This window comes from Myotis yumanensis, unplaced genomic scaffold (assembly GCF_028538775.1).
Source record: "Myotis yumanensis isolate MYYU_CA2020_CCGP unplaced genomic scaffold, mMyoYum1.0.hap1 SCAF_11, whole genome shotgun sequence".
Lineage (NCBI taxonomy): Eukaryota > Metazoa > Chordata > Mammalia > Chiroptera > Vespertilionidae > Myotis > Myotis yumanensis.
Genome location: NW_027223762.1, coordinates 68,673,978 through 68,694,010, shown reverse-complemented (window position 1 = coordinate 68,694,010; position 20,033 = coordinate 68,673,978). Strand labels below are relative to the sequence as shown.

The following is a 20,033-nucleotide window of genomic DNA, read 5'->3' as shown; positions in this document are numbered from 1 at the left end:
ACAAACAACAAATGCTGGCGAGGATGTGGAGAAAAAGGAACCCTCGTTCACTGCTGGTGGGAATGCAGACTGGTGCAGCCGCTGTGGAGAATAGTATGGAGTTTCCGCAAAAAATTAAAAATGGAACTTCCATTTGACCCAATAATCCCACTCTGGGAATATATCCCAAGAAACAAGAAATACCAATCAGAAAGGACATATGTACCCCTATGTTCATAGCAGCACAATTTACCATAGCTAAGATTTGGAAACAGCCTAAGTGCCCATCAGCAGATGAGTGGATTAAAAAACTGTGGTACATCTACACAATGGAATACTACGCTGCTATAAAAAAGAAGGAAATTTTACCATTTGCAACAGCATAGATGGACCTGGAGAGCATTATGCTAAGCAAAATAAGCCAGTCAGGGAAAGATAAATATCACATGATCTCACTCATATGTGGGATATAATGAACAACACAAACTGATGAACAAAAATAGATCCAGAGACAAAGAAACACTGAACAGACTGTCCAACCTCAGAGAGAGGGCAGGGGAGGGGGCAGGATAAGAGATCAACCAAAGGACTTGTATGCATGCATATTAGCATAACCAATGGACACAGACACTGTGGCGGTGGGGGCTTGTCCTGAAGAGTGGGAGTGGCCGGGGGGGCAGGTTAATCGGGGAAAAAGGAGACATATGTAAGACTTTAAACAATAAAAAATAAATAAATAAAATAAATGGTGCTGGGAATACTGGAAAGCCACATGCAAATGAATGAAACTGGATTACAGTTTGTCCCATGTTCAAGAATTAATTCAAAATGGACCGAAGACCTAAACATAAGACCCAAACAATAAGTTACATAGAAGAAAACATAGGTATCAAATGTATGGACCTGGGTCGTAGAGAACATTTTATGGACTTGACCCCAAAGTCAAGGGAGGTAAAGGCAAAAACAAATGAATGGGACTATATCATACTGTAGAGCTTTTGCACAGCAAAATGGACAACAAACAGACAGCCAAGCAGATGGGAGATGATGTTTGCAAACAGTAGCTCCAACAAAGGTTTAATTTCCTAAATATATAAAGAACTCATAAAACTCAACACCAAACAAACACACAATCCAATCAAAAGGTGGGCAGAGGACCTGAAAACATACCTCTCCCAAGAAGACATACAAACAGCCAATAGATACATGAAAAGATGTTCAACCTCACTGGCAACCAGGGAAATACAAATCAAAACTATAATGAGATACCACCTCACACCTGTTAGAGTGGCCATTATCAATAAGACAAGCAATAACAAGTGTTGGAGAGATTGTGGGGAAAAGGGAACCCTCATTCACTGCTGGCAAGAATGTAGATGGTACAACCAGTATGGAAAGCAGTCTGGCGATTCCTCAAAAAATTAAAAATAGAGCTACCATATGACCTACCAATCCCACTCCTGGGTATATGCCTGAAAAATTCGAAATCATGTATTCGAAAAGATATATGCACCCCTATGTTCACTACAGCATTATTCATAGTGGCCAAGACTTGGAAACAGCCAAAGTGCCCTGCAATAGAGAACTGGGTAAAGATGTGGTACATATACATGATGGAATACTACTCAGCCATAAGAAAGGATGAAATAGCATCATTTACAACCACATGAATGGACCTTGAGAACAAGTGAAATAAATCAGTCAGAAAAAGCAAAGAACCATATGATTTCACTCATATGTGGGATATAAAACTGAAACTTACTAACACAAGCAGCAGAGTGGTGGTTTCCAGAGGGAAGAGGGTGGGAGGAGGAGGAGGTCCTAATATGAGGTGACAGGAGAAGACTTGACTGTGGGTGGTGGGCACACGGTGCGATATGCAGATCTTGTAACATAGAAACCCACACCTGAAACCCATATGTTCATGTTGACAAATGTCCCCCCAAACAATGTAATAAATAACATTTTTTGAATTAAAAATTGTATTCTGCTGTTGTTGGATGGACCTTCTGTTTCCTGACTCATTTTCAGCCCAGTTGTTCTTTCAGTTATTGAGAGAGGGATGTTGAGTCTCTAACTGTAATCATGGAATTGTCTATTTCTCCTTCTGGATGTATCTATCTCTGCTTTATGTATTTTGCAGCCCTGTTGCCTGGTGCATGAACTCTTTTAACCCTTTTACCATAATTTTTTAAAAATCTCCCTGTCCTTGCCATTTTCTTTTCTTTGAAATCTACATTATCTAGTGCTGATATAGGTAACCTTGCTTTTTAAACATTAATGTTTGCATTGCACATGTTCTTCCATCTTTTCATTTGTGAGGCGGCTCCTGTCTCGGTCCTTTGGCTGAAGGGAGCAGCTTTGCTTGGGCATCTGTCCTCACTCAGTGTTTCCAAGTTGCCAGCTGCTGCAGCACCGACTCTGGCACCGATGAGGCCCAGGGGAAACTTAGCAACTCAGGGCCGTGTCGCCCCTCAGGTCCGAGGTCTCCAGCAGGAGCCAAAGTTAGACTGCACAGTCCGGAGCCATCACCAGGTCCTACCTGAGAACAGATCACAAGTCACACGGCTGCAGACAAACCAGCCATGAGTGACGGCAGGGCATGCAGCAATCAGGGGGGCCCGGTAGTCCCCAGCAGCCCGAGGGCAGAACAAGGGCTCAGGGTGTCACAGCCTCGCTTCCCTGAGGCCCTGAGGTTGCTGCCTAAGCCGCCTGTCCTCCCCCTTATAGAGAAGCTACTGTGGCTGAGTTTTGATTCAACAGGAGCCAATGAGGCCAACTGCTCCCATGCGATTCCCTCTCAATATCACAGCCCTGTGGCAGCTGCATGATCAACCCAAACGCCAGAGGAAGAAACCGAGAGGCCAGGGCACAGCTCCTGGTCCCGCCTTGGGCACAGCTGGACACCTCACAGTCCAGGCCTCTCCCCACTGCCCAGTCATCTCTGGACAATTCAGAAAAGACCTTCATTGTGTTCCCTGATAGCATGCCCTCCCCTTATGTTTCCATTTCAGAACCCTCAAGAGTACAGGCTTGACAAGAAAAGCATCTCCCCAGGAGGGAGCCAGCAGCTATTCCTGTGCTGCTCCGTCGGCCACGCCCACATTCAGAGCTCCTGTGCTCCTGTCTGCCGGAGGGTGTGGGAGCAGTAAAGGAGCACGCTGCCTTTGAGATGCTCTCCTGTGGGTCCTCGCGGACCCCTTAAGTCAGTGACCTCCTGTGTGTTCCTCACGTGAGACTTTAAAAAACCTTCCCTGCAAAAACTATTGTAAAAATTGAAAATATACACAATATATTAAGGCACGTCTTTCTGTGCCTTCCTTCAGCGTCTAAACTTCCGGGAGAAACAGAATCATTTGCTTTATGATCTCTGAGGCCACAATGGGACATTACACTGCCTTATTCGGATTTGAGGGTGTTTATCACTTGGCTTGGGGAGGGGTGGACAGAAGTAAAACATAATTAAGTTATGGTTTTAAAATGTTCCTGTTGCTTATTTGAGATAAATTCTCAAAAATATTATTTCTTAGGAAGAGAGCACGTGGTGCATGTGTACGTGAGTGTGAGTGTATGTGTGTGTGAGAGAGAAAGAGAGAGAGAGAGAGGAGAGAGAGAGAGATCTAAAATGGAAGTTGGGAGAGAATTCTAGAGCTAGTGCAACTGTTGACAGAAATGTTAGGTTGAACCACATGAAATTCCCAATTTTTATATGATTCAACATCATTGCATGAAAAGCGAAATCGATGGGAAGGGTGCAGAGGAGAGGGCAGCAGAGCAGGAGGACAGGAGTCCCACAGCTGTACATGTGATGGAGGCTCCCTTCAGGCCGGGCTTGGGCTGAGTGGAGGTATGGACTCGTAATAATGGGAAAGTTAGTTCCAGAATTTTCCTGGGACTTATTCAGGAAATACCAGGAGGATGGACATGAAAGAGCTCTAGGGCAGTGGTCGGCAAACTGCGGCTCACGAGCCACATGCGGCTCTTTGGCCCCTTGAGTGTGGCTCTTCCACAAAATACCGACCTCTGCGCATGGGCCATGAAGTTTTAATCGCACTGTACATGCGCGCCCACACGTGGTATTTTGTGGAAGAGCCACACTCAAGAGTCTAGGGGATTCACTTACCCTGCACTGGAAGGATAATCGAAGGTCCAGTGGAAAAGGTCCCCAGGTATCCAGGGGTTTGGGGGCTGAGAGAAGCATCTAAACCTCAAGGGTAGGAATATGATGCAGGAAGAACACCATGCCCAAGACGGTCAAGCAGACAACAGTGCCTTTGAGATCACACACACACACACACACACACACGCACGCACACACGCACGCACACATGCACATGCACACATGCACATGCACACACACACACCAAGTGTTCCGGCTAATGTGTAACCAGGACATGTAGTTCACACATTGTGTAAACCACGTCTCAAGATCCCCTCACTCCCGGGAAAGCCTGGTCCTGTGCAGGACAGTTCAGACAAAAGGGCAAGTGAAAGGTGACAGGGCAGAACCCAGAGCTGGGGCTGAGAAAGAGGTGGCAGCCTTCTCAGTCCCACAGCCAGGGCTGTGAGGCAGCAGGGAATGTCATGCCTGAGAAACGCCATGAGAGCTCCCCACCTGGGTAAAAATTAGATGCTTATACAGATATTGACCCAAACTGCTGGGTGGATCTACCGCGTCACTCCTGACAATTAATAGAGCACTTCAAACCGGCACAGCGAGTACAGACGGCCTGTACCCTGCTGCCTCGGACCTGCTCAAAATATCTTTCCCGGGGTCCCTCGGTAGGTAGCGGCTGCCCGTTCCAAGAATGGCTTTATCAAAAGGCCACTGGAAACTGTGCTTTCCCCAGAGCGCTGTTAGCGTGCAACTGGAGATAGCATGCTCGCCTCTGTTTGGAGAGGCCGCTGACTATAAGGATCGCAGCCAAGGCCTCACCCCCCTCTGGGCCCGCTGGCCAGCCAGGTCAGGCCCCGTCCATTTGCCCCTCCAGAGAGGGTGGGAGCTTTCTTTGTTGTTGCAGGAACTGCAGATAAGGGGACCCCCGATTATAACTGCAAACCCTTTCCGGGAAGCGTGGGTCCTCAGATTCTCTTGAGTGAAAGTTGAACGTGGAGGAAGAAACAATCTAAGCTTCCCTGAGAGGCTGCAGGTCCGCCCTCCAGGGGAGCCCGCATGCAGACCCCCCAGGCTTTCCAGAATCTCTGCCCAGAGGAGGGAGCAGGCGGCGGCCCTGTAGGAGCTGGCAGACCAAAGGACAGTAAAGGTCACTCTGTGTTGGAATTTAAAAACTTCAAAATAAGGCCTCAGTGGGCTAATATTTAGTGCAAGAAAGGGAGTCTTACCATCACTGAACCCGGGGGACGGGCCACTGCTCTCCTTACAGCTAGTCACCTGCCGTTGGTGACTCAGGAGTTCTGATCTCAGCTCAGGTGCCATTGTCAAACCTGAGTCTGTGGACGTGTGACAGAAACCGCTACCACCTGGTCATTCACAGGCACAAAGCAGCTGAAAATCCTGTGGGTTTCTCTTCTCCTCTGGCATTGCCAATAGCGCCACCACTGTACCCCAAAGGGGCTTTAATTTCCATACCTCACTTCTTTGAGTGCAGAAGGGAATCCTTGACGAGTTTCCAGTCTCCACACACATGCCCCGGGGTCTGAAGGGGCTTCACACTCAGCTCATGGCCTCTGAAGCCCCCTCAGCAAGGCAGCGAGCGAGACCCCGGCCAGTGGCTCAGGAGGAGCCCATGCAGCGGGGATGGGGAGAGCCACGCCCTGGATAGCAGGCGGTGGAAAGCTGCCACCTGTCTTAGGAGAGAGTTCAAGCGCAATCACAGTTAAAACTGCATCTGAAATAGAAAGAGTGTGTTATACCAACAGACTGTGGAAAGCTGGTGTGGAAACACACTTCTGAGTCAGGAATCATAGTTACCCCCATGCTGTAGCTCTATGTCCAGCTTTCCTCTGCAGCCGCCGGCTGGAAGTCCATCCAGGAACCCCTGGGCAAAACCAGGCGAGGGCCAGTTCTGTCACCTACGGCTTCTCTGTAACATTCAGATGAGCCTATTTTCTCATCTGAAAAAATAATCATAAAATTGTAAAGATTAGACAAGATAATCTTTGTAAAGAGCTTACACGTCGCAAATGTTCCATGATGCCAGCTGTCCCCCCAGTCCTACATGCGACAGGCATAAACCTTCCAGTCCAGGCAGACCGCTCCCTCCCTCACTTCTGCAGCTCATTCCTCAGCCTCTCCCACCAGCCGCTTCCCTCCTCTCCCAGTTCCCACTCTGTACTTCTTTTCCACGTGACAAACATCATACTTTCTTCCAAGATGATCTCTGGCAAGAGAAACTGAAATGTTACACAAAGTTCAACCAGGAACATTTATTTTTAAGAACATTTTAAAAGTCTAGTATCAGACTTTTTAAAATGGAAGTTATGATTCATAGTATGCTTTTTAATAATCTTTATTGTTGAAAGTATTACATATGTCCCTCTTTTATTCCCCCATTGACCTCTCCTAATCCCCCTCCACCCTCCACCCTCCACCCCAGGTCCCCACCACCCTATGGTCTGTGTCCATGGGTTTTGCATATATACATACAAGGTCTTTGGTTGATCTCTTCCCACCCACGCTGCTCCCACCCCTTTCCCACTGAGATTCGACAGTCTGTTCCCTGCTCCCATGTCTCTGGATCTATTTTGTTCGTGAGTTTATTTTGTTCATTAGCTTCCACATATGAGTGAGATCATGTGGTACTTGTCTTTCTCTGACTGGCTTATTTCACTTAGCACAATACTCTCCAGGTCCCTCCATGCTGCTTCAAAAGGTAAGAGGTCCTTCTTTTTTACTGCTGCATAGTGTTGGACAGATACAAGCAAAATTAAAAATTGACGACCAACTTACAGCATACACAAGAATAAACTCAAAATGGATAAAAGACTTAAATGTCAGTTGTGAAACCATAAAAATCCCAGAAGAAACCATAGGCAGCAAAATCTCGGACATCTCTCCTACCAATATGTTCATGGATACATCTCCTAGGGCCGTGGTTGGCAAACTCATTAGTCAACAGAGCCAGATATCAACAGTACAACAATTGAAATTTCTTTTGAGAGCCAAATTTTTTAAACTTAAACTATATAGGTAGGTACATTGTCATTAACTTAACTACGGTACTCCTAAGGCTTAGGAAAAGCCACACTTCAAGGGGCCAAAGAGCCGCATGTGGCTCGCGAGCTGCAGTTTGCCAACCACGGTCCTAGGGCAAAGGAAGCTAAGGAGAAAATAATCAAATGGGACTCATAAAAATAAAAAGCTTCTGCGCAGCAAAAGACACAATCAACAAAATGAAAAGTGAGCCCACTGTATGGGAGAACATATTTGGCAATGATACATCTGATAAGGGGTTAGAATCCAAAATATATAAGGAACTCATACAACTTAACAAAAGGGAGACAAACAATCCAATCAAAAAATGGGCAAAGGACCTAAATAGACACTTCTCCAAAAGGAACATACAGATGGCAAAGGGACATATGAAAAAATGTTCAAAGTCACTGATCATCAGAGAGATGCAAAATAAAATGACAATGAGGTACCATCTCATACCTGTCAGAATGGCTACCATCAACCAATGGTAAGTGCTGGAGAGGATGTGGAGAAAAGGGAACCCTAGTACATTGCTGATGGGAATGCAGACTGATGCAGCCATTATGGAAAAACAGTGTGGAGTTTCCTCAAAGAATTAAAAATAGAACTGTCATTTGACCCAGTGATTCCACTTCTAGAAATATATACTAAGAGACCCAAAAACACCAATCAGAAAGAATGTATGCACCCCTATGTTCATAGCAACACTATTTACAATAGCTAAGATCTAGAAATAGGCAAAGTGCCCATCAGTAGATGAGTGCATAATATGCTTTTTAAATGTAGTACCAGACATTTAAAACTCAATTAAGATTGAATTAAAATGGATCAAAAATGGATTTAGTTTTCTTTTTCAAAGTTCATTTTGGCTCATATAAAATGAGAAATAGCTGATTGTGCTGAGGAATATAGGGGATTTAACTAAGCCTTCTGAACTCTTAAAATTTTTGCATGTAGACTTAAGAAAAATCTCTGCCAGAAACTAAACCAAACAGGAAAACAAGCTGATAAGAAATAGAGAAATAGAGAACTAGAAGGACAGTTTGGAAAATGACTAAAATTAAAGTTTGAGAGATAAGGGAAGATATTGTATTTGTGCAAAAAGAACAGAATTGGGTAAAAAGGAGCACGCAAAGACCAGCACAGAGCTCTAAAAGCTAACTTGTGGTAGCAAAAATGGACAATTAGTTAGAATGCTTGAAAGTTACAAATTTGATAAAGCTCATAAAAATAATAATAAAACTAAAAGGAGGAACAATAGGAAATAAAAAAGTAAAAATATAGTGAATCCATCCAAGATAATAAGAGAGAGCAAACAGAGTAAATGGAGTAAACAGAAAAAATAATCAAAGAGCTAACACAAGAAATTTTACCAGAATTGAAGCAGACGTATTTTAAGACTGAAAGAACCCTAAACAGTTTAAACCAAGACTCTTCCTTGTAAACTTTCAGAAACCTGAGGACAAAAAGAAATCCTAAACACTTCCAAAAAGAAAAAAAGACAAATCAGCCAGGTAACATTCAGTGGACACAGATGAGGATGGCATTGCATTTCTCAACAGAAAACTGGAACTTTGAAGACAATGGAGAAATATCTTCAAGATCCTGAGGGAAAATTATTTCCATCTTAGAATTCCATTCCCAGCCAAATACTAGACATTCAAGGTCTCAAAGTTTTACTGCCTATGGACTCTTTCTCAAGAAGCTATGTGAGAAATGTGTTGCACCAAATGAGTAAATGTTCCAAGAAAGAGGAAGGCATGGGCTCTATGGATAAAGAGATCCAACCCAGGAGAGAGGGAAAGGAATTCTCAAGATGAAAGTGAAGGGTAAGTCTTCTGCAGCAGAATGTAATCAATGCAGATTGGAGCAGGATGATGAATAATCACTGGAGTAATCAAGAGGAATGGGATTCCTTCACTGGGTGCAAGCTTGAGGCAGATGACCTCTAAGATCCCTTCCAATTTCCGGAGTCTTCAAATAACATTGATTTCAGCTCCACCAACGTCAGAATCTCGGGAGTCTTTCTTCACAGCCAATGGCCTCTACATCCTTATCTCTCTCAGGTAGATGAATAGAAGGGGACCAGGTGAGGGGAGAAAGTTTGGCTGCAAGGGAGTACTCACTTTTGCCAATAGCTCTGAGTGAGTTCTCAAATGTTCTAGAATAAGACCAATTACTTCTTAGATCAATTAAAGCAAAAGCATGGGTAACAAAAGCAACATGAAATAGGTCAGAAGGAAGAAGCAAGAAAGTTTCTTCCCGTTCAAACTTTCCTCATCTTGAAGTGCTCACCATTTCCACCTAGCCATTATCACCCTATCAGGATCTATAGAACAGAAAGAGTTGGGGAGAAGAGATTAAGGAAATCATGAGTGAGAGGGTTGCCGCATTGCATGACTCCCGGGGACACCATTTACCTCATAGTCAGGGAGTGAGGCCCCCTGGTCTTGAGCAGTGCACAGTCTGCCCAGCAGGCTGTGATGATCCTGGTGAGACCAGAATGCTGGCCAGATGAGGGTTTCTTTAATATCTGCTCAGAAATGAGGAGGGAGAGAGCAATATAAGAGTCCCAGAAAAACAACAGCAATGGTAACAAACAGCTACCGTAAAACATTCAAGTTTAAGAGCTCTTACTTGCTGGAGGGTTCTGCTATATTGTACCTATCCCAATCTCAGGTTGGTTGTACATGTAGAGCCAGCATACATACACACCTGTGTCATTTTTCTAATGAGTAAATATCTGATGTGCCTTAGCCTTCCAAATGGTAGGTAATGAGAAACCTGATGGCCGTGTTTTCATGTCCCTTGCCCAGTGGTTCCACTATAAGGAGGAAAGCAAGTGGAGTTAAGAGGGAAGTGGATAGCCCTGACCAGCTTGGCTCAGTGGATAGAGCATCGGCCTGCGGACTGAGGGGTCCCAGGTTCGATTCCAGTCAAGGGCATGTACCTTGGTTGCGAGCACATCCCCAGTAGGGGGTGTGCAGGAGGCAGCTGATCGATGTTTCTCTCTCATCGATGTTTCTGACTCTGTATCCCTCTCCCTTCCTCTCTGTAAAAAAAAAATCAATAAAATATATTAAAAAAAAAAAAAAAAAAAAAGAGGGAAGTGGATAATAGGGAGGAGGTGGGACATCAAAAGACGGAGGAGCTGACAGCTGCGAGGAGGTGGTGAGCATGTGTCAGGGCAAATGCAGACCGACTGCTCACACCTGTCTATTTTTGTGCGCACTTAGCTCTTGTGTCACTGAGCTTGGAGAGCATCGGTGCCCAGAGTCCCAAAAGCCTATTTCAAGAGACTTCATTTCAATGACTGATATCAGTAACATGCAAATTTTGCCAAATGGCTTAACAGAAAGAGGTCTGCAGCAGCTTTCCTCATTGGAAAAGCAGAAATATAGCCTCACTGTTAGTGCAGACTTGATGGGGAGCTAGTGAGAGGATCATCAGAGAGAAAGACCCCAGGGAGCAGGCTCGCTGTGTCCTGGATCTATTTTTCACCTCTCTGCTCCTTCCCCGGCGTGGGCTAAGCACCTCTTGTTTTTATTTTCCTGTTACTTTTTAAGCTTTTCTTGGTAAGAGGTCTCTACTTTGGGGGCAAAGGATTTATATTCATAAGAAGATGTGAAGGTAGAAGAAAGAGCCTTGCCCGCCCTCTAACCCTCTGGCTGAAGGTGACAGGAGGGGTAATTGATGAGTTCTGGAGCCTCCGGCCGCGTGGTGGTGATTTGATCAGCGTAGTTTAGAGGACACTGCATTCTCTTCCTAGAATAGGCCACTGACCACAATGTTCCTCTGTTCGTTAATAGTTTCTCATGTTCCATGAACTTCTAATCACAAAACTGAGTTTGCCAGGTTCACTTTAGACTTGGATACAGGGCCTACTTCTTATCAAAGCACAAATGAAGCATGAGGGTGCCAGTCACTAACCGTATGGCAGACTCAGACTTTAAGTCCTGCCCAGTCAAGGGCTCTCTGCTAATAGTGACTTCTGCTGCACGGGCAATGTGGAGGCCTTGAGGAGTGAGTCGCGTCCAACATGGGAGAAGAACTATTGGGTCGATTTCATGACACCAGAGACTGGACAGTGCGGTTTCTCTCGCTCATCCACATGCCACATCAAGCAGGGCCTCGGGCTGGAGGCAGGGAGAGCGCGGTCCTGGCAGGTGGTGTCATAGGGGCTGAAAGCCGAGGCCACGCACGGACCTCAGGCCCTGCCAGATGGCCTCAGACCACAGCCGAGAAAAACACTCTTGACCAGAAAAGGCTTTGCTGCCCCACATAAAACTGACGTGACTCAAATCAAATACTTGGAAAGTAAAGGGAACACAAAACAGGATTTGAATGATTGTGGTTAGAAAAATAACTTCAGGATGATTGGCCTGTGTGTTCAGAAGACTCTGAGGGCCTAAAGAATGCAGTCGATTCCAGGAAGACGGATAGAAACACACATTCCTTTAGAACACCCAACTGCAAGTCTCATTTGTTTTCTTGGAACCGAAAATATGTAGAGAGAGATCATCCTCTTTGAGGCTGGAAATCAGAGAAATGCTCCAAGGTTACAGTCAGAAAAGACACATGAAAGAAGAGAAGAACATATAATACTCATTAGCCTGTCATTTCTAACACATTCTAACTTTAAGCCAGCAAGAAGCAGGCCTGTGAATGAATACTCTCCTGAAGAAGTCCTCCCAGGGGCCTCACAAGGTACCAGCCCCATAATGGAGCGTAGGCACCCTCACAAGGGGTCTGGATGGTCGTGTAAATCAATCAAGCCAATCAGGGTACAGCAGGGAGTGGTGGGGACCAGGGGGAGTTGGCAAGTGCGCGCCCTCCTTGGTGCCGATATCTTCAGGAATGCTCAAAGGTCCACTGTGGACAGATCTGCTTCAAGAGGGACTAAATATACAATTTTATGTAAAGTCTCATAAGGTTGGCAAGGTATTTTTTAACAATATTATTCAGACTAAAAAAATGTGTACTGTCCATGGACCTCTGCTTTACAATTTCTGATCTATAAAAATAACCTACAACCTCCCTGACCGATGGCTCAGTTGGTTGGAGCATCATACCATACACCAAAGGGTTTGATTTCCAGTCAGGGCACATACCTAAGATGCAAGTTCTATCCCCCGTCAGGTCGTGTACGGGAGGCAACCAATTGGTGTTCATCTCTCACATCGATGTTTTTCTCACTCTCTAAAATCAATCAAAACATATCCTCAGGTGAGCATTTAAAATAATAATATGAATTAAATAATCTACAACCTATAACTTTGTAAGACAAGATATATATCTGAGATATGACATAAAAATGCAATTATAGCGTTTTGGCAATGGATTACTTAGACTTCAAATCAACCCAATTTTTGGATGAGAAACTGAGTCTCAGAGAATGAGCAAGTGCCCTGTGAAGTAGCCGGGCACAGGATGAGAATTAGAAGCTCTGTGTTCTGACATCCAGCCCAGCACTCCTCCCTCGACACTTTGCCAGATATCCACACCTCAACTTAGACACTGCCCTTCTCTTCTCAAAACCAGCTGGTGGCTGTGCCCATCCCTTTATCCTCCATCCATTTTATATCTTCATTACAAGAAGGACTTTATGGAATTTCACTGGCTGATGAGAGCATAAGAACATCAGCTGGGGAAGGAGGAGGCTGTGGGCAGCACTTCCCACAGGGGGCGTAGTCCTTGGCCGCAGCGTGCCCTTCCCTGTAGCACCTACATTTGATTCCTACCCACAAACTCAATCAGGGTCTCACCTCTTCCACAGAGTCCTCTGGCCACCGAGCTGAATGTGATCTCTCCATCCTCTAACCCTCCAGATGTTTTGCAAACCACTCATGCGGCACTACCTCTCCAACGAGATGCTTTGGCTGAGCATTAGAGTCACCTGGGAGCGTGGGCTCCACCCCCATCCAGTCACTCAGAATCTCCAGGATCCAGGTTGTTCCAAAGTGCAAACAAGGTTGAAACCTCTGAACTATCTGTAAGCCATTTCAAGATGGCAAGGCCTAGGAGTAGGACCATCTACGTAATTTGCAGGGCCCGGTGTGAAATGGAACTGGAGGCTCCTGTTCAGAAAATTCAGAATTGCAACAAGCTGACAGCAACGTGCTAAATCCTTCTAGATCCGGAGCCGTCTACACCTGGGAAGGCTGCACACCTGTGCCAGCAGTGGCCTTGGACAGAGACGGATTTCAACAAACAAGGTGTAGATTGGTGAGGGGCAGGAGGGATAGAGTCCACTAGCATTTAGCAGACTTAAACTGAGCAAAAAAGCACAGGCAAGCACTTCAAAAGCTGGATTCAAAAGGAAGTTTGGGGAAAGTGTAGAGGTGGGCATTTCAAAAATGAAGACTTCTCTGTAAACAGTTTTTAAATAATTGAGCTATAAAGTGCATGCAGTAAAGGGTGTAAGTCTTAAGTCTGATAAATTTTTCATGTGTAACCACTCATGTGTAATAGAGTAACCACTACCCAGACCAAAACAGAACATCTTTGGCCCCTAAGCAAATCAAGTCCCCCTCACTAAAAAGCCACAGTTCTGACTTCCCTCACCATGTAGTCACATTTCCTTGTTCTCAAACTCCATAAAAGGGTATTATGCACTCTTACGATCAGTGTGTTAAGGTTCATATATGTTGTTGCATGTATCTGGGGTTTGCTCTTTTTATTGCTGTACACACTTTATTCCACACTTGATCCTTTCTACTACTGCCGGACACTGTGGGGCTACCACGTATAAAGCTGCTATGAGCATTTCGTACTTGCCTTTTAGTGAAAAGCGTGCACATGTTGGGATTTACCTCTGACTGGGATTTCTGGGCCATGGGACAGTGATATGCTTCATGTACACATAGTTTTAAAATATACGTAGCTGTACAGATTTACACACCCAACGGCGTGCAGGGGAGTCTGGCTGTGCCACATTCAATCCAATGCTTGGTATTGGCAGTCTGTCTGACGTTAGCCCTTCCTCTAAGTGTGTGTCGGTATCTCCCAATGCTTTCTGTTTTCCCCATGACTAATGATGTTGAGCTTTCTCTTTTTTTTTCAGGAAAAGTATAGGCCCTTTGGATATCCTTTTTTTGTAAACTCTTTCCCTTTCTTAAAAAGGACTTGTCTGTCTTTCTCTTATTAACCTGTAGAAGTTAAACTATATTTTAGTACTTATCTTTATCAAATATATGGTTGCAAATATCTACTCCTAGTCTGTGGCTTGATCTTTACAATCTCTACATAGTGTCCTTAATTGTTCATTTTAATAAAGGCAAGTTCTTCCATCTTTTCTTTATTGGTTTGCATTCCAGTTTAAGGAAGCTTTGCCTAACCCAAGGGTCATAAGATATTCTACTTTTTTTAGCGAACCTTTACTGTTTTGCCCTTTTCATTCAGGCTTACAATCCACCCAGAACTGACTGTTTTGCCTGTGGTGTTGGAGGCCCAAGCTCAAGACTTTTCCTTAATGTAGCCAAGTGACCCAGTACCATGTTTGAAATGGCTATTTGTTTACCACGACATTAAAACTGCAACTTTATTGTAAACCAGTGGTTTTTGTGTGTGAATATATTTGGTTTGTCCCATTGGTTTCTTTGTCTATTCTTGTATAAATACCACATTTAAAAACTACTATAGCTTTATAAGAAATATTGATACCAAGGAGAGTAATATCCCTGGTTTGTTATTTTGTTCTGGGGAGTTTTCCCCCCAAAATTGTCTTGACTCCTCTTGGCCTTTTGCTGTTTTGTGTAAAATTTTAAAATGTATCTTGGCAGTTTCTACAGAGAATCTGTTGGAATTTTACACAGCATTGGATTTAATTTGTAGAGACTTGTCTATTTAAAGGGAGTTGAATTTAGAGCATTGTCATCTTAATAATATTCATCTTCCAATCCATGAACACTTGTTTAAGTCTTAATTTTTCTTAGCAATGTTTTGTAAAATTGTGTGTATAAGAATTGCATATTTTAAATTAGAGTTATTAATGGGTTTTTTAAATGTTTTTGATGTTTCTAAATGTTATTGTTCCCTTTAATTTCATTTTCTAATTGTTTATTTTTAGTAGAGAAATACAATACCTTTGTATGTTGATTTTATATCCAGTGACCTTGATAAACACTATAAGTTACAATATTTTATCTATAGAGTTTTGAATATTTACATATATACTCCTATCATGTGAGAGGAATTCACAGTTCTGTTTATTCTTCCTGATATTTATAACTATGGTTCCTCTGTCTTGCTTGTCGCTCTGACTAGGCCTTGTAGTGCAATGTCAAAAGAAGTTGTGTTGGTGAGCATCCTTGTTTTATCAAATTCAGGAAGGGAACATTCAATATATCACCATTACTTATAATATTGACTGTAGGTACTTTATCAATTTTAAAAAATTTTTCTTTTTTTTTTTGAGAGTTTGTGTTTTTTTTTAAATCATGGTTAGGTGATGAATTTTACAAAAGCTTTTTGAGGCATTATTTGAGATGATCATATGGTCTTACTCTTCACAAATTATTATAGCAAATTATATTGATTTATTTTCAATTCATTTCTTTATTCCTGGAATGCACCCTACTTGGTCTGCTCTATTATTTTTTTAAGTATCACTGTATTCAAATTGTTGATATTTTATTGAGGATTTATGAGAGCTATCAATCTGTGACTTTTCTTTGTGTAACATCCATGTCAGGGGTTGATATAGGGCAGTGATGGCGAACCTTTTGAGCTCGGCGTGTCAGCATTTTGAAAAACCCTAACTTAACTCTGGTGCCGTCACATATAGAAGTTTTTTGATATTTGCAACCATAGTAAAACAAAGACTTATATTTTTGATATTTATTTTATATATCCAAATGCCATTTAACAAAGAAAAATCAACCAAAAAAATGAGTTCGCGTGTCACCTCTGACACGCGTGTCATAGGTTCGCCGTCACTGCTCTAGGGTCATGGGGCCGAGGGCAGGAGTGGAGAGGAGCTTCTTGCCCTGGAGTTTCGGTCTGGCAGGTGCTTGTTAATTTTATGAGACTTCAAAATATGAACCTTTGTCTTGATTTTCTTTATCATGTGTTGTTTTATTTTTTCATGTCATTGATTTTTGCTCTTACTTCATAACTTCCATTCTTCTATTTAGAGCGTAAATTTTCTGCCCTGGCTGGGTAGGTCAGTTGGTTTGAGAGTTGTCCTGATACGCCAAGGTTTCGGGTTCCATCCCAGGTCAGGGCACATATAAGAATCAACCAATGGACGCATGAATAAGTGGAACAACAAATCTATCATCTCTCTCTCTCTCTCTCTCTCCTTCCTCTCTCTCTAAAAATCAATAGTTTTTTTTTTAATAGAGCATTCAGTTTTTAACATTTCTGCCTTTTTAATATATGCATTTATCCCAGGCATATTTGGTTTATGTTTGATAATCATTTAGTATCTTCTTGAAATAGAGGCTTAAATTGTTGGTTTTCAATCTTTCTGCTCTTCTGATATATGCAGATAAAGCTGCATACTTTCCTCTGAACATTGCTTTAGCTAAAACCCATAGGTTTTGATATGTTGGATGTTTATCCAACATATTTCTAATTTCCTTTCTAGTTTTCATTTTACCTACATATTATTTAGAAATATGTTTTTTACCTTCTAAATATATGTAAATCTTTCATTTATCTTTCTCTTCTTAATTTCTAGTTTAATTCCACTGTGGTCAGAGAACATATTGCATATGATTTCAGTCTTTTGAAATTTGTTGAGGCTTGCTGTATGGCTCAGAATATGGTCTTTGTTGGTACATGTTCCTTAGGGCAAGAAAAATATTATATTCTGCTATTAATGTTTGCAACATTATGTATATTATATGTGTATGTATATATAATATATGTTATATGTACATCATTATATTAAGCTAGAGGCCGGTGCATGAAATTCGTGCATGGGGGGTGGGTACCCTCAGCCTGGCCTGCACCCTCTCGCAATCCGGGACCCCTCAAGGGATGTCTGACTGCCAGTTTAGGACTGATCCTACAGTGATCCCTGCGGGATCAGGCCTAAACTGGCAGTCAGACATCCCTCTCGCAATCTGGGACTGCTGGTTCCTAACTGCTTGCCTACCTGCCTGCCTGCCTGATCGCCCCTAACCACTCTGCCTGTTTGCCTGATCGCCCCTAACCACTCTGCATGCCTGCCTGATTGCCCCTAACTGCTCACCTGCCTGCCTGATCGCCCCTAATTGCTCACCTGCCTGCCTGATCACCCCTAACCACCTCTGCCTCAGCCCCCATTGTTGTAGCTTCATCAGGAAGGTCATCTGGAAGGATGTCTGGAATGATGTACGAAAGGTTGTTCAGCTGTCTGGTCTAATTAGCATATTACACTTTTATTATTATAGACTAGAGGCCTGGTGCACAAAAATTTGTGCACTCGGGGGGGTCCTTCAGTCCAGCCTGTGCCCTCTTGCAGTCTGGGACCCTTGGGGATGTCACCTGTTGGCTTAGGCTTGCTCCCAGAGGATTGGGCCTAAGCTGCCAGTCAGACATCCCTCTGGCAGCCCAGGAGCCCTCAGGGGATGTCCACTTGCCAGCAGGGAGCAGGCCTAAGTTGCAGTCCGACATCCTTAGCGCTGCTGAGGAGTGGGGAAAGCCTCCCACCACCAGAGCTGTGCTGGCAGCCGTCGGCCTAGCTTGTGGCTGAGCAGAGCTCCCCCTGTGGGAGCTCACTGACCACCGGGGGGCAGCTCCTGCATTGAACGTCTGCCCCCTGGTGGTCAGTGTGTGTCATAGTGACCAGTCATTCCCAGTCGTTCTGCTGTTAGGGTCAATTTGCATATTACCCTTTTATTATATAGGATAGGTCAAGTTGAATCATTTACATCTTTACTGATTTTGTGTCTGCTTTAATAGTCTCTGAAAAAATGTTTGTTAAAACCTCTAACTACTAGTATGATTGTGTGTTTGTCTATTTCTCCTTTAGTTCTGTCACTTTTTCTTTACATATTTCTAAGCTATACTAATCAGTGCATGAAATATATGATAGTTATATTTTCCTATTGAATTAATGTTTTTATCATTAAGAAGTATTCATCTTTATCTCTGATAATTTACTTTTCTTAAAGTTTTCTTTATCTGTTGATAATTTATCTATCCTAGCTTTACATTGGTTAGATCATACTCAGTATCTGTTCTATCCATTTACTTTCATCTTATCTGTAATGTTATATTTAAAACATGTCTTTTATAATCAGCATATACTTGTGTTTTTAATTTAATCTAATATTTTTGTCTTTTCATGTGAGTATTGGTCCATTGACATTTAATGAAATAACTGACATAGTTTTAAATCTATCATCTTAATAATTTCCTTTTTATGTTTTTTTTTATTTCAGAGAGAGGAAGGGAGAGGAAGAGAGATAGAAACATCACTTATAAGAGAGAATCCTGGATCAGCTGCCTCCTACATGCTCCCTACTGGGTATCGAGCCCACAACACAGGCATGTGCCTTGACCTGGAATTGAACTGTGACCTCCTAGTTCATGGGTGGATGCTCAACCACTGAGCCACACCAGCCAGGTTTAATAATTATTTTTATATTGTCCCCTCTTTGTTTCCTTATTTCTCCCTTATAGATTTACTTATTAATCAAGCATTTTTATTGTTCTGTTTTAATATATCAGCCTATTACTTATACATTTTAAATTATTATTTTAGTAATTAATTATGATATTAAAAATACATCTTTGACTTAGTAAGTTTATCTTAAATTGGTACTTTTACCAACTCCCTGAATAGTGCAAAAAGCTTAAAACAGTCTAACTTCCCTTTACTCCACATCCTCACCAACACTTGTTTGTTGATTTATTGATGATAGCCATTCTGACAGGCGTGAGGTGATATTTCATTGTGGTTTTAATTTGCATTTATCTGACGATTAGTGATGTTGAGCATCTTTCCATATGTCTATTGACCATATGTATGTCCTCTTTAGAGAGGTAGCTATCAGGTCCTTTGCCCAGTTTTTAATTGGATTGTTTGGTGGGTTTTTTGTTGAGTTGTATAAGTTCTTTATACATTTTGGATATTAACCCCTTATCAGATGTTTCATTGGCAAGTATGTTCACACACTCAGTGGATTGTCTTTTCATTTTGTTTATGGTCTCCTTTGCTGTGCAAAAACTTTTTAGTTTGATATAGTTCCATTTATTTATTTATTTATTGTTTACTTTGCCCGATGAGATATATCAGAAAAAAAATATTGCTATGAGCAATTTACTGCCTGAGATTTTACTGCCTATGTTTCGTTCTAGGATTTTTATGGTTTGAGTCTTACATTTAAGTCTTTAAACCATTTTGAGATTGTTCTTGTGCACGGTTAAGAAGATGGTCTAGTTTCTTTTTCTTTTCTTTATTTTTTTCACGTATCTGTCCAATTTTCCCAACACCATTTACTGAACAGACTATCCATCCACATGTGGCTGGCAGTAGTAGAGCCAGACCTTGCAGGCAGGTCTGCCTGACACCTGAGCTGATGACCTTAACCAGGACATTACACTTCCTCCTGGCTCCTTCTGCTCTCAGTGTCTGGCTGAAGCCTGACATCATGAAGATCCACTGTCATTCAATTTTTATTAGAATTATTAAAGTTTCTTTGCATCTATATTTGAATTGTGTTATGGGTTGAATTGCATCCCCCCCCCCCCAGGTTTATACACTGAAGTCTGAATTTAAGTCCCAGTACCTCAATGTGACAGTATTTAAAGATAAGGTCTTTGAACAGGTAATTACAATTAAATGAGGTCATTAGAGTGGCCCCTAATCCAATATGACTGGAGTTTTTATAAGACGAAGAAATTAGGTGTCCCTCTCAAAAGTCATATGTTGAACCGTACCCCCGAATGTGATGGTACTAGGAGG

The 20,033-nt window shown here is 42.7% G+C and overlaps 1 long non-coding RNA gene across 1 annotated transcript; it reads right to left on the bottom strand.

The window, feature by feature from the left end:
* Window positions 1–335: 335 nt before the first annotated feature.
* Window positions 336–6,234, bottom strand: LOC139019542 (uncharacterized). Its single transcript, XR_011473124.1, has 3 exons — window positions 6,159–6,234; window positions 5,570–6,054; window positions 336–2,521 (listed from the first exon to the last, which is right to left on the bottom strand). It is a non-coding gene; the product is annotated as an uncharacterized lncRNA (long non-coding RNA).
* Window positions 6,235–20,033: the final 13,799 nt, after the last annotated feature.